Source organism: Dasypus novemcinctus, chromosome 24 (assembly GCF_030445035.2).
Source record: "Dasypus novemcinctus isolate mDasNov1 chromosome 24, mDasNov1.1.hap2, whole genome shotgun sequence".
Lineage (NCBI taxonomy): Eukaryota > Metazoa > Chordata > Mammalia > Cingulata > Dasypodidae > Dasypus > Dasypus novemcinctus.
The window spans coordinates 40,049,575-40,065,161 of NC_080696.1; positions in this window are offsets into that span (position 1 = coordinate 40,049,575).

Below are 15,587 nucleotides of genomic sequence, written 5' to 3' on the forward strand. Positions count from 1 at the left end.
TGACCAGGGAACTCTGTATCGCAACTGTGGTCTCTGGAATGCAAAATAATGACGAAAAAAGCTAAATGCATTGAATAAAAACCAAAAAGAGAGCTATTGGGTCTGCACCTGTTGTACCAGGTACAGCTGGCTGTTAGTCGTTTTTCTCTATTTCATAAAGGTAAGAATAACAGGAAGCAACGACACAAACAAAGACAGAGACATCCGCTGTGAGGTGGCCAACGGAAAGCCCCTCGGGGGGAGAGAGGAGGGAAGACGTTGGAAGGTCCCAGTCAAAAACCTCCGGGGCTGTCAAAGCCATGGACGAGATGGCGAGGCAGCTCAGCTTCCCAGGAGCGGCCACGCCACCGGCAGCGGACAGCCAGGCCTCTGTGCGGCCCCAGAGCTCGCTGAGGACAGGCTCCGTCCCCCGGATGCTGTTTCGCGATGCAGGCGCCAGGCTTTGTGCTGAGTCCGCGTGGGACACGGCGACGAGCGCGGAGTCTCGGCGCCTCCTGAGCCTTTCCTGGGAAGCTACACGGGAGGCCACGGGCGGGAGGCCTGTGCGGGTGGAGGGAGGGCGGCCAGCACGTATCTGCCGCTTGCCCAGGTCTCAGGGCTGCTGACCTTGCCCGTTTCCTCCCTTTTCTCTTCTGGAAAATGGGCTTGGTCCTCCACTGACCTGTGCGTGTCCAGCAAAAGGCCTTCAGAAGAGTCCTCTTTGGGGGTGGTGCCGTGGCAGCGCTGCCTGCTCTGCACTGCGTCCCGCTGCCTGATGCAGCACCTGGCCCACGGCTGGTACCCCAGCGGGTCAGGAGGCAGGCTGCGTGGCCTCCCCTGCTCTCCAGCCCACGGCCTGGCACCCCGAAACCCTCCTTCTGAACAGTGGGCGTGCGTATGCACAATGGTGCCAGGCCCAGGATGCAGACCTACCTGCTAGCTCGGCTCGTCCTCAGCCAGCTGCGGGGCTCCAGGGCTCACCCCTGGGAACACGGCCCACTCTGAGGCCTGGAGGGCCAGTGACCTTGGCCAGGACCTCAGCTGGGAGACTGACTGAGTATCTGAGCAGGAAGCTTCCTCCCCCTCTATTTCCAGTTGCAGGCACCTGGTGAGGCTGGCGTCCCTGGGGAGCCCCGCCTGCAGGAGGCCGCCTCGCTGGGCTTTCGAGATGAAGGCACAGGCCCTTGATGTGTTATTCAGGCTGGGTGCAGATCAATGCCAGACAGGCCAGCTGCCCTCCACTGGGTCCCCCTGCCGGGGTTCTGCCGCTCCCGGGGCCAGAGCTGCAATCTGAAGAGAGAGCCTTTGTCTGGCTGCAGCATGAACACTTGGCACCAGCCATCATGAAGAGACACTCGTTCCACTTTGATGCTTTATTTCCAGTTTTCAGGCTGGTGGGATCACTTCTTGTTCCTTCATCCTTGGTGGGGGGTGGGGCGGCAGGGGAAAGCCGGGCTCATCTCTGACCCGAGGCAAAGGAGTGTCTGGTTTTGTCTCCTCACCTCAAGCGAGGAGAAAGATAAGAAGAGAAGGCAAAAAAGAGAAATAGGTGCAGAAGATCACAAAGTGAATGGACACAGACAGCAGAAACACCAGCGTGGGGAAAAAGAAATAAATGTTTAAAAAAAAAAATGTCTGTTTCATTCATGACCCCTCGGAGGAGGAGAGCAGAGATGCCAAGGAGCTGGGTCCTCGTGTTATCCTTTCATTCTTAATTTGCATCGTAGCCATTGCAGGACTTTTTTCCTTCTCAGGGACATTTCTTTTAGTGGCATTATCATGGCCAGCCAGGCAGGAAGAGAGATTTTTCTAAGCCAAGACCCAATAACATCTGTGTGCTTTTCCTCGTCCTCTCTGCTGCCCGCCGCAGAGATCCAAACGTGATACATGCCAGTGTTGTTTATTTGCAAAGTGACCTTCGTGCTGGACATACCCCGTAACACTTCACATGGTTAGGTAATAACATTTACAAAAATGTGTAACGGGGCAATAAAGAACCCCTGGATGCAATGATGACAAGTCATTGAATGGAGCCGAGGAGAGCAGCATGGGTTGTGAAACTTACCAGGGGGAACACCAAATGATGTGGTTGAGTTTCTAATTAATTAGAGATGACTTTTAAAAATTCATTCATTTAAAAAATATTTTCAGAAGCCATCTGATCCACTTGAAAGCTCAGAGGAACCCGTTGTCGGCATCAGTGAAGCCCCTTGACAAACTGAGGCACCTCAAACACCCAAGGAGGCCGGGGACAACATCCCCGCCGACAGCCTCGTTTCAGCACTGACTGAGCACTTACTCTGCACTGGGCTCTTCACACAAGGTACAATCCTCCAACGGCTCTGCGGAGCTGGCTCTTCAAGCTCAAGTTTAAAGACAAGTAAACTGAGACAGAGACAGGTTAGTCCCTGCCCAAGGTCAGCACGGTTTCTGTCCACCCACCTCCATCTGCTCACCCATCTGGTGCTTGCCGGACCCTGGAAGAACCTGCCCAGGGCTCATTCCTGATCCGCAGTCCTGGCTCGATCATGGGTCTGGGTCCTGGTTCTGGACGGATGATTTGTGGGTACAAAGCAGAGGCCTGGGTGGGCGCCAGACCCCAGTTCAAATCCCAGTTCCAGTACTTGCGTGTTGCGTGGCCTTGGACAAGTAACCTCCAGCCTAGAAAACGCGACAAGCCTCTTGTTGGCTGTTGTTAGTAATAGATGAGAGACTATTATGTGAGCAGCCGCGCCTGGCGCACAGTCGACACTAAATCATCTTTACTTACATGACTCTTCACACATTATGAAGTGCTTTCGAGTTCTAAGAAAGGCGAGCTAGATCGCGACACGGAGCTGAAGCACCTCGCAGGGGCCCAGCAGGCGCTCCACCTCCGGGAGAAGACGCCGCGGGCTCCGAAGCCTGCCGGGCCCATCCACAGCTTCCTGGATCAAATATCAGGGCGAGGCCCGGGAGTCAGCATTCCTAGGAAGCCACCCGCCTGGGGATTCGCACGCCCACAAGCCTGAGAACCTGCAGCCTCCCCAGGCAGGGGGCGAGGGCAGCATGGGGTCGACGGCTGCGCTGGGAAGGGAAAGGTGAATCAAGAGCTCTGGGCTGCGCCATCTCCTTCAGCTCTGCGGCCACCGGGAGGAGAGGTGGCAGGCGGGCGGCCGTGGGACGGGCCTTGGTCCGAAGGAGGGAGCGCGGGGGGCAGGCAGGACTGGCGACAGCTCCCCTCGGGCCCGGGCTTCGGCCGCCGAGCACGCCCTGGGACGCGGAGCTGGAGTCCCGTGCCCACCCAGTCACTAGGCCTGGGCACCCACCCAGTTACAGGGCCTCCTTTCCGAGCCCACCCCGGCCCTCCGCACCCTCCACTCTTCACTTCCAAATGGTCACTCCCGCCGTCTTAGAAGGAAAAGAAATCAAGCCGTCGGGGCCCTGTCTTGAGAAGGCTGCGGGGCACTGAGGATGCAGCGAGAGCTTTAGAAGCTTCCATCACTGAATCATCGCCAACATGCTTGGGCCACGGGCTACTGTGCGGGCCCCTTGGGGTGGAGCGATGGGCCTGAAAGACGTGGGTGGCCTGTGCCTTCCCCGTGGCATTTATCTCATGCGTGAGTGAGCCTGAGGGAGTGCAAGATGCTGGCAGGTTCCAAAGCCCTCCCTAGCTGCTCAGGGAAGTGCTGGGATGGGAGGAAGACAGCGCCACAGAACCAGGGCGAAGGTTCTCCGGGGGCAGCGGGGGTGGAGAGAACACAGACGGAGGAAAACAGGATGCCATCCGGTCCTGTGAGGGAATGTGTCCTTCCCCCAAGAGCACAGGGGAGCCATAGAAGATACTAAGCGAGGCAGGGGCGGGGCCCGATTCGCATTGCAGGAAGCCCGTGGGTGGCAGGTGGATTGGAAGGAGGCATGGCACGGGCAGCTGCTGGAGGAGGGCGGGCGTTCCCTCTGCCAGCGGGGCCGCCTCGGCTGCAGCCTGCAGACCCCCCAAGTGTCGCGTGGCCCACAGCACAAAGGTCCCCTGTGCAGGGTTTGGGGCAAGGGGCCTGGCCCAGGAGACGGCCCAGCGTGGGCGTCAGAGAGGAGCGACTCCCCGGGGGCTGCCTGGGCTCCCTCGGCCCGGCCACCCAGGTGACCTCGCGAGCGGCACGTCCCCGCCCACGCTGGCCACGGAATTGCCAGTTGTTTGGCTCTCTCTAATTTCCCCTGACGTCGGCCTTTCTTGGCAGGGTGGCGGGAGCTGGCCCTGGCCGTTCTCACAGAAATATGTCCTTAATAGCCACTTATAATCCTGGGCTCGGGTCGGCGGTGAACTTGCCGCAGCCCAGGGGCAGAGCCGAGGGGGCCTTTAGGGGTGGCCTGCTGTCCCCTTCCCAGGCCCTCCTTGGGACCCACCTTCTCTGTTTAGGGTGCAGGACCACGGGCTGCCAAGTCTCTGCTGGGACCTCTGGCTGTGGCTGTCGGGCAACATCTTAATGCCTCAACAAGCTGAAAAAGATGGAAGTGGGGAGGGCGGCAGGGGGGCAGAGAGCACAAATCACCTCCCCCAGCAGCCTCGGGGCAGAGGGCGGGGCTGGAATTCAGGGCCTGGAAAGAGAGGGTTGGAGGAACAGCTAGTGCCGGGCTGCCCCAGGCCTGGAAGAGGGGGACCTCGCTGGGGCGAATCTCGCCAGCCTTCAGGCACCTCCTGGGGACTGGAAAATTCAGATCATGCTGGCCAAGGCGGGGAAATCCACCCCTTCAGGAAACAATGTGAATGATAATTTAACTTGCAGAGCCACTTTTCTCCATCCCTCATTCCTTCCCTGACTCATTTCCAAGTGCCCTGCAGGGGTGGGGGTGCGGGCGGGGGTGGGGTTCAGGGCAGGACATTGCTCAGCCAGCCCGGAGGTCCGGTTCAAGTTCTAGCTGTGCACTTCCATGCGAGGGACCCCGGGAAAGTGGCCTGGCTCCCCGGGCCTCCTATTGCCCTGTAGGAGTCCAGTAGCCGGTGGCGAGATGCAACGAGCTAAGGCAGGAGGTGAGAGCTGGGTGACAACGATGAGAAAATGAACCGGTACAGGTTTCCGGATGGAAACAAATATGTCATGGGCACCAGCCCCTGAGCTGGGAGAGAAGCAGCGATGAGGCACAGAGGTCCTCATGGGGCCGTGTTCCAGTGGGGTAGACGCTGGCATGGCGGGCCAGGAGGTGGCAGTGCTATGAAGAAGCATGAAGTGGGGTGCAGGGGTCGGGGGCTCAGGCAGGTGGTCAGGGACTGCAGCTCAGGCCTGCAGGCAGGGGAAGAGGAGGCCTCTGGGGAGTGCATTCTGGGCAGGAGATACAGCAAGTGCAAAGGCCCTGAGGCCGGATTGGGAGGGGTGCACTTGAGGATGAGTGAGAGGTCAGGAGGGGCATGAGTGTGGTCAGGGTGGGGGTGTGGGTGGAGTCGGGATAAGGTCTTCAGCTCTCAATGAGACGGGAAGCTGAGCCAGGTCCTGGGGACCCCAGAATGCGTAGGCAGGCATGGGAGCCCGGGGGGCTGTCCTGGTTTTAATCTTTTGTGGACACCAGGAAATTGTGCTCTAAACAAGCCTGTTCCCATGCATGCCAGCCTATTGCATGTGGGATCTTTTGGTTAGATGTGGCTAAGGGACCTTTTGATTAGATCGTTTTTATTAGAGGGTTTCAGTAAAGGGCCTTTCATTAGATTGCAGGACCGAGGTGGGTCCTGATCCTTTCACTGGGGTCTTTTATAAACGGAGGAGAGGGCAGAGAAAGAGAGCTGCCGTCTCTACCCTGCCGTGTGGGAGAGGACGCCAGGATCGCCCACAGCTGCAGAAAGACAGAGAAGCCAAGAGGGGCTGAGAGGGAGGCCAGAGGCTGGGGTCATGGCGCAGCCCGGAGCTGAAGAGAAGATGCTGGAGAGAAGCACATATACCTGCTGGCCCACACCTGAGCTCAGGGAGGAAGCCAGCCTGGAGGAGGAGGCAGAGATGCACCGCTTTGCCCGGCCACACGGCAGGATCCAGGATCGCCAGCAGCCGACTTTCAGCGAGACAGCGTCTCTGATGAGGCCTTGATTTGGACATTTTCGTGGCCTCGGAACTGTGAGCTTTTAACCAACGCCCGTTGGGAAAACCACTCACTCGCGGCATCTTGGGCCGGCAGCGGGCAGCACGCTGAAACGGGCCCTGTGCTGGGAGGAGCGCGGCCTCGTGCGTGAGCACGGCCTCCTCGCGGCCTCCCCATCCCTGGGCAGCGCTCCTGCAGGTGCGCACACCTGTTTGGCAGGTGGAGAAAGGAAGCCAGTGGCAGGTGGCTACGTTCCGCCCGGGGACTTCACTGCCCAGGTGGCCCTGGCCTGGTGCTGCGGGCCTTGCCGGGTGCCAGCGGCCCCTCTTGGGGGAGGAGCACAGCGTCCCGCGGCTGTGGGGCTGGGCAGGCGCCTCCTCTCCCTGTGGGCCCCGCACCTTTGTGCCCTACATTAACTGCTCCTCATTCACCCCTTCTGACCTCGTCCCGCGACCCGCCAGGGAGCTCATCCCCTCGTCATTCCCATCCGTACTACACAGAGGAGCTGTGCCAGGGGAGAGCCCCGGCCCCAGGTGGCCACCCCAGCTCTGCCGGCTTTGCCAGGCACCAAGGAGCAGGGAACCTTGTTCGGGACAATGTGATGTGAGGAGAGGAGTGCTGGAAGCTTCCAGAACATTCTTCCCATCTTTTAAGAGAGAAGCAAGGGGATGGGGAAGCATGGAGCCACTGCTGCTTCTGGAGCAATGCGGTAATCACCAGTTTTCGGATGAACGGCCGCGAGCTGCCAATGCCCTCCCCTCCTCTGGATTTCCTGTGACATGACCCAGCAACGGTCCTCGTGCCTAAACCACTTTGAGATGGATCTTCTGTTACGTCCAGCAGGTACGAGCAGTGGGGTGTCGCCCCCACCCCCTGCCTGCCAGCCCCCAGCCTTGGGTTAAGAATACTGGCCCCAGGTGAGTGTGGTCAAATCCCAGCCTGGCCACCTGAGGGCTGTGTGACCTCGGGCAGGTTACTAACCTTTCTGAGCATCAGTGTTCCTTCCTCTCCCCTGGGGATAATAATCGCTCCTCCTCACAGGGTGAAGGTGGCGAGGGTCAATGGATACTTCCCAGCACCTGGCATGAGGTAAACTCTCCAAACAGCTTGTTCAGGGCTGATCTTCCCTCGTTGTCTTGGCCCGCGGAGCACAGTGTGGCTGCATTTCCCTCGCTGACCTGATGCAACGGTGCTCACGACTGCTTTCTGCCTGAACGTACCTGCGCTAGGCACGTGGCCATCGGGCGTTTTCCTCGAGGGGAGGAGAGCTGGTGACGACTCCGTGGGCTCCGTCTCCCAGTCTAGCGCCACCTGCTGCTGCTGCTGGGACTCGCCGCGCCCGCTGCGGGCCTGGCGGGGGGTGTTTGTAACTCCGAGGCAGGTCCCGGGGGCTCGGCAAGGGGAACAGGTGCACCTTTCGTGTTTCATCCCAGCCCCGTAGCTGGGCGCACTCGGCGCGGGGCTTGTACCCTGCAGGGTCTCTGCAGCCAGCTGGCTGCCGCCCCAGGTGACCAGCCGTGATGAACCTCAAAGTCAAGGGCAGGAAGGAGACCACAGTGCTGCTGGCTGAGCTCAGTGTTTGCTGAAAGGGCTGCGGTGAGCGGAGTTAAACCTTCTGGGCCCATCTGTTCATTTACTCAGTGAATATGGACCGTCTGCCCTGTATATTCCTGCAACCGTTCTAGGGGCTGGGACTGTAATACTGAACAAGACAGAAAATCCCAATACAGACTTTCTGCCCCTCTGGGACATCCAATTAAAAACTTTAAGAGTGAACAACCAGGAAGCGGACTTGGCCCAAAGGATAGGGTGTCCTCCTACCACATGGGAGGTCTGCGGTTCAAACCCCCGGCCTCCTTGACCCGTGTGGAGCTGGCCCATGCGCAGTGCTGATGCACACAAGGAGTGCCCTGCCACACAGGGGTGTCCCCCACATAGGGGAGCCCCACGTGCAAGGAGTGCTCCCTGGAAGGAGAGCCACCCAGCGAGAGAGAAAGTGCAGCCTGTCCAAGAATGGTGCCGCACACACAGAGAGCTGACACAAGACACACGGAGACCTGACACAAGAAGATGACGCAACAAAAAGAAACAGTTTCCTGTGCCGCCGACAACAACAGAAGTGGACAAAAGAACATGCAGCAAATGGACACAGAGAACAGACAACTCGGGAGGGGAGAGGAGATAAACAAACAAACAAATAATTAAATCTTGAAAAAAAAAAGAGTGAACAAGCAGAAAATAGTCCTGAAATTGTTCCCTATTATAACAATGGAAAGTATGGACTAGCACAAGGAAAGCGACTGAAAGCCGTCCAGAACCCGGCGCCCAGAGGTGCCTGCAGGTGCTGTCAGCACATTTTCATCTCCTCTTCCAACGCAGGCACTTCAAAGTACAGTCAAGATGATTCTCTTTATGCCGGTTTTTAACCCTTTTACTGTAAAATGGAACAGGTTCAGGAACTCACGTTAAGCAGTTTTAAGGACAGTGGAATGAGTTACTGTAAGCTGAGCACCTGTAGCCCCACCTGGATCAAGAGACGGAGCTTCGCCGTCTATCCCCCCAAAGAGTCTCCATGTACCCCAACCCAACCTCAAACACCCTCCTCCAAAAGAAGCCATTTATCCTCACTTTTAAAAATTAATTTTTAATTGCCTTTTTTAAAAAAGATACATAGATCATTAAAAAAATGTTACATTAAAAATATAAAAGGTTCCCACATACCCCCCATGCCCCCTCACCCCACGCCTCCCACATCAGCAACCTCTTTCATCGTTGTGGCACATTCACTGCATTTGGTGAGTACACGCTGGAGCACGGCTGCCCCGCATGGGTTATAGTTCACATTGTAGTTCACACTCTCCCCCAGTCCTTTCAGTGGGTTATGGCAGGATATATAATGTCCTGCATCTGTCCCTGCAATATCATTTAGGACAACTCCAAGTCCTGAAAATGCCCCCACATCACACCTCTTCTTCTTGACTTTTACAGCAGTCATGGCTGGGATTTGCACGCGTGTTGCCTGGGCAGCCTGGGGCAGGGTGGGGGCTCTGGGCCTGGGCCTCCAGCGCCTGGGGTGGGAGGTTTGGGCCCCAAGGGGCCCTCGGCTGGACAGAGGCAGGTCCTCGGGGTAGGGCCCGGGGCCGGGTCCTCACGCGCAGGCCTTGCCCGGGTGTCCTCTCAGCCACGCAGCTGCCGGGAGGGGCGGGGGGGGGGGAGCATCGGGCGCCGTGGGCGGCAGGACGGGTTCTTCAGGCTTCTGAGCCGGCGGCCTCCGCACCTACCAGAACCTTCCGAAACAGAGCCCGGGGAGGCCGAAAAACCGGCCGGGGCCCCCGGGGGGGCACAGGGAAGCCAAGGCCACGCCCGAGGGAGCCCTGACAGGGGAGCAGAGGCTTTGGGGGGGCCCAAGCTGGAGCCTTTCGCCCACTCCCCAAAGAGGAGCCTGGAGGAGTGGGGGGCCGGGTCCCCCCTATGTTCCTGTCCCGGGCTACGTGGACATTGTCCTCGATGTCCCCTGTCTCGCCCCCACACCCAAACGCCACAGCGCTGTTGGTTTTATGCCCTAAATATCTCTCAAGGCCAAGCACACGTCCTCACCTCCACAGCCGCCGCCCCGCGCCGGGCCACTGCCCCTTCCCACTCGGGCTGGGGCAGTGGCCTCTTCCTGCTCCCTGCCTCCACCCTCCCCCGTGACGATCTCCTTCCCATCTGCAGCCAGAGGGAGCCTAACAGAACCTAAGGCAGATCATGTGCCTCCTCTGCCTATAACCATCGATGGCTCCCTAGTCACTCAGGAAAAGGACAGACTCCTCACTGCGGTCACGAGCCCCCTGCGAGCTCTCCCCTCCCATCACCCACCGTCCACGGCCGACACCTGCTCCCACCAACCTGCTGCTGCAGCCAGATAAAACACCTTGCAGCTCCTCCGAGCTCTGACCGGTCTCCAGACTCTTGACATGCTCCTCCCTCTCTGCCTGGGAGCCTCTCCCACCACTTTTGCTGATTGTCCTTTCGAGCCTCAGCTTAGATGTCACCTCCCCTGGGAAACTCCTCTTGACACTCTCCTTCTTTGGGGTTAAATGCCTCTTTGAAATGCTCAAAGCCCCCTGAGTCTCCCTCACTTTAGCACTGACCTCAAAGGGTTTTGGTTTTGCTTGTGTTTTTTTTAAGATTTTTTTTCTCTCCCCTTTCCCCCACCCATTGTCCGCTCTCTGTGTCCATTCGCTGTGTGTTCTTCTGTGTCCGCTTGCATTCTTGTCATGCAGCACTGGGAAAATGTGTGGCTTTTCGTTGTTGTTGTTGTCATCTTGCTGCATCAACTCTCCGTGTGTGCGGCACCACTCAGGGGCGGGCTGCACTTTTCTTGCGCAGGGCAGCTCTCCTTGAGGGGTGTGCTCCTTGCGTGTGGGGCTCCCGTATACGAGGGACACCCCTGGGTGGCAGGGCACTCCTTGTGCACATCAGCACTGCACGTGGGTCAGCTCCACACGGGTCAGGAGGCCCTGGGTATTGGACCCTGGACCGTAGGCGGATGCTCTATCAGTTGAGCCACAGCCGCTATCTGCTGAAGTGTTGTATGTGACTCTCTTTCTCACCGGGCAGGGACCATGTCTGATTGTTTTCTGTATCTCTGGCACCTGCACATTATGTGGACTTGGGCAATGTTTGTTGAATGACTGACTGACTGTGAGGGTGAATGAGGACAGAAAGGGAGAGAAGGGGTGAGGGATTGGGAAATGGTGACTGAGCACCTGCTGTGTGCCGGGCCCTGGGCTGGGTGATGGGAGCACAGAGGAGGATGAAGCAGACACGCTGCCCACCTTTGTGAGCTGATGTCCCCCAGGGGAGCAAATAAGCACCGTGACAGTTACAATAGCAGGGCATTGTGGGAGCAGCAGGGAAACTCCTGCCCCAGCCCGGGCTGGGAACGCTCCTCCTCGGTGGCTCTAGAGCAGGGGTTCTTGACCTTTTTTGTTCCACAGACCCCTTTGCCAGGCGGGTGGAAGCCACAGGCCCTTCCTAAGCGCGCACTGTACCCCGTATTGCTTAATAGACGTATCACCCCCGCACCAGCACCTGCCCACAGGAATAACATTCTTTTCAATTTCAAGTCAAGCGCACGGAGCCCTGGTCAATGGGGACCAGAAGCAGAGAGAGGCGTGAGCAGGCGAGGGCTGCCGAGCGCCCCCCAAGAGGGAGCAGCCCAGGAAAGCCTCGCCAGGCGGTTCTCACCTGGGGGAGACTGTGCCCCGCAGGAGACATTTGGCAACGTCTGGAGGTGTCGGTTGTCAAAAAGTGAGGGGGGGAAGCGGCTGTGGCTCAATCAGTTGGGCCCCCGCCTACCACATGGGAGGCCCTGGGTTCGCGTCCTGCGGCCTCCCCGTGAAGGCAGGCTCGCCCGCACGCCACTCAGCCCGCGAGCGCCTCGGAGAGCCGACTCAGCAAGGTGATGCAACAAAAATGGGAGACAAGCAAGAAAACACAGAAGGGCATGCAGCAAATGGACACGAGAACAGACAGCAAGCAAGCCGCGGGTGGGGAGGGGTAATAAATTAATTAATTAATTAAAAAATAAAAACAAAGCAAGAACACTGAGGGGGACGGGCAGGGGAGGAGGATGAAGCAAGGAGGTAGGTAAGAGCAATGGGCAGCTCTTGAGGGGGTTTTCACCGGGGGAGAGGTATAAGCCGACTTAGGTTCTTCAACCTCTGGCTGAGTGTAACAAACAGATCGTAACAGAGAGGGCAGAAGCAGAGACGCCTGGGAGGAGGCTACTGCAATGGTCCAAGCAAGTGGCCATGGCGACTGGGGCCGGGCAGGGGAATAGAGCAAACGGCTTCTCAGGGGTGTGGTGGCCGGCCTAGCCCAACGGTTTGATGGGGAGGGAATGAGAGGTAGACAAATAGAGAGCCGCCCTGAAGCTTCTAGCTGGTTCCGGCGCCTGGACACAGATTCCAGTGAGTGTTTCCTTTCCTGACCCAGCTCCCAAGGGCCGAGGGCCCTGACGTCAGGACCTCCCACCCCCTCCCAGATTATTCCGCCCTCTCTATGGATGTTCATCAGCTGAGCACCTGCCAGCAGCCAGCCCAGGACACTGCTGTTGGGATTTTTCCCAACACTCCGTCTCCAGAATACACTGCACCTAAAAGTAGTCTCCAGCTGCTCCCACTGGCCTCTTAATAGAGGTCAGAAGAGGACACTGCGGGGAAAAGTCAGCTCTCAGAAGCAGGACGGCTGCGTCCGGCGGGCCTGGGTTTGAATCCTGGCTCTGCCGCTGCCTGGCTGCCCCCGCCGGGTGGCTCACCTCTCCCTGGCCGTGGGCTCCTCCCCCATGGAGTGGGGAGCACGGAGCCCCCCTCACAAGGTGGGGGTGAATTTTAACCTGAGCTGGTGCCTGGAAAGTACTGGCACACGGTGGCTGGTAATCGTCAGCGAACATTATCATTACTGTTACGCTGTTAGTATTCAAGCACACGGAAACACGCGCTCCCCTCCCCAGCCGAACTCGCCGGGGCCCGGAGCCAGCCCGGGCCTGCAAGGGGAGCCGGACGCGGAGCTCCCGCGGGGTTAGGCCGGGGTGTTCCCAGCACCGCCTGCAGGACAGGGGCAGCTCGGCGTGGAAGGGGGGTCTCCAGGGCTGCCAAGCCCGCGTCCCGAGCCCGCTCAGGCGCAGGGGGACGGCGCAAGTCCCTAAGCTGCCGCAGCCTGCCCTCCCCGGGGCCGACGGGGAGCTCTTCTCCAGCCCCCGGCACAGGCCGCGGGGAGGGGGCCGCAGCCCACCCGGGGGCGCCGACCCTGCCTCCCAGCCGGGCCCTTTCTGGAGCTCCCCCCAGACCCTCGCGCCCACCCTTAGCTGCCTCCCTCGAGCTGCAGAGTCCCGGGGCTGAGGCCGCCCCGAGCTTGGGGTCCTCCCGGTGTGGGGGGAGTCCCTCGGCCCTCGGAAGACAGTCCCTGGGCCCCGTCACCCCACACCGGACAGCGGTGGCAGGTCCAGTGGGCGTCTGTCGGATGATTAAGTGAGGGCGACAAGCGCTGTCTGTGATTGAACAAACGAACGGGGACAGCAGCCACCCGGCCCCAGCTGGGACGGCTCCGCCAGGGGAGCTGCCCCTCGAGCCGCCGGGAAGAGTCTGGCTTTGGGGGGCCGGGGGCCAAGCCTGCAGAGGTCATGGCCCCTCTGGGCCTCCTTCTCCACGCATCCGTGGCTCCACCACTCTCCGGCTATGTATCCCCTTCTCTCTGTGCCTCGGTTTCCCCGCTGGCAGGGAGAGCAGGGTTTGGCCCAGTTTGGGCTCACGAGTTCCCAGCTCAAGGACTTTGCACCTCAGGTTTGCCCTCCTGGAGGGGGCATCCCGGCTCTTCACTGGAGGGTCCGCCTCCACCTGAGGTCACAGCCCAGATGCCCCCTCTTCCTCGAGGCCTCCAGGACCCCGGTTTTCTACTTTCTCCCCAGTACGTATCACCCCAGATGACCTCACTCATCCACCTGCTGACTCGTCTGTTGCCGGGGGCACTAGGACCTCAGCTCCCCAGCGCCTGACTCAATGCCAGCACGTAGTAGGTGCTCAAGAAGTATCTGTTAAAAAAAATGATGCCCCCAGTTTCTTCTTTGACCCTTTTTACCTGTCCCCATCTATGTCCCACAGTTATGATGCAATTTCACAGGTGAGAAAAACCAAGGCAGGTTAAGAGGGGACATACCTTACCTGGGACAGCCTCCACATATAAAGCACCTACTATGTGGGCAGATGCTGAGCCTCATCTCAGAATCCACAGGGCTGGGAACCCTACAATCAGACTTCCTGGGTTCAAATCCCAGTTCCATCATTCCCTGGCTGGGTGACCTTAGGTGATTGCCTCTACCTCTCTGTGCTTCAGTTTTCTCATCTGTAAAAACAGGATGGTTATACTTAGCTCCCAGGGCTATTGAGAGGGTCACATGGGCTAATACATATGAAGCATTTAGGCCGGTGGCTCCCAATAAATGTCAGATACAATGTTTAATAAGGATATTGACTTGATGGGGTGACTCCCGTCTCACAGATGGGGAGACTGAGGCACAGGGAGACGCTAACTGAGCGTGGGACTGGGCAGCAAGCCCAAGTGTGGTCAACTCCAGAGGCCTCGTCTGAACGAAGCAGGTGGTGCTGGGGTGGGTGGTGGAGTCTAGGCCTCGGGGCTTCCGCTGAGGGGGGAGCTGGGACCCCCGAGCCTCGGGCCTCTCCCCCAGGCAGCAGGGACGACCCAGCACTAGCCTCAGAGGGGACGGCTGTGCCTGTCCAGGCCAGTCTCCCGCTCTCTGATCGGCCCCCGAGGAGCCCCTCTCACCACCCCCGGTCCGTAGAGTTTGAGAGCCGCGGACCCAGCCCCAGCTGCAAGGCTGTTCACGTGACCGAGATCTGGGCACGGGCCACGGAGGCTGGTTCAGAGATGGACTCATGACCCAGCCTAGCTGAGGGGAGACTGTCCGGGACTTGTATGAAGTAGCCGAGAAGGAGCACTTTTTGGGGGGTTGCTGAGCTGATAGGCTGATAATAGTAGCAGGAGTCTTCATAGCAATAAAAACAACAGCCAATACTTACAGAGCATTAGGAGTGTTAGGTGCTGCTTAGTGCCTGACCTATATTAATTAACTCAGTCCTCCAGAGGGCCCTAGGGTGTTGCTAAGTCTAGAGAAGCTACATGAGAAAAACCCGCCTGCAACACGGAAAACTGATGGTATCGTTCAAGCACCTGGATCCAGCTGTGCCTGCAGCTCAAGATCCCTGGATTTTTTTTTAAGTGACCCAATAAATTCCCTTTTGCTTAAACCAGTTTGAGTTGGGTTTCTATCCCTCACAACCGAGAGAGAGCCCTGACTAATCCACCTGCCTTCCTGACATTATCTAAGCTTCTATCTCCCCATTATTGCTGTAGCTGAGGCGGCGCGCCCATTAACTGTTTTATGCCTGTCGCTGACTCACAGGTTTCCACTGTAGCTCTTGGTCCATCCTTCCCAGAGGGAGGCTGTGGGTCTGCCCCTGTTCCCATGGACCCCGAGCAGGAGAGTGGGTGTGCAGGTATCACCACACCCTTGCTCCAGGAAGAGCTCCACGGGGCTGGCTTGACCCAATCCAGACCTCGTTATTAGCGTGGTGACTGGTAATAAACAGTCCCGGCTCCCTGATCCAGCTCCTCGGCCGGGCCGGCCGCTTTGCATACGTGGTGATCTCATTGAGTCCTTCCCACAACCCTGCAGGCAGGTATTGGCACCCCCATCTCAGAGACGAGGAAAATGAGGTTCAGACACGGAGAGCCGGAGTCGTGCAGCGACCAAGCGGCAGGGCCTGCCCCCCGACTCCAGGGCTCGGCCACTTCCAGGACGGGGGCCCCACTGGGAGCGAGGACTCAGGGTCAGCTTGTTTGACAACGTACAAGTCAGACCTACTTATGTATGTAAGGTCTGTCTAGCCATCCGTCCATCCGTCCACCCATCTGTCCATCCATCCATCCATCACCTGTATATCCATCCATATCTATCTCTCTATCATCTATTGCGGTCACCCCTCGGGCTGAAGCGTGGTTTG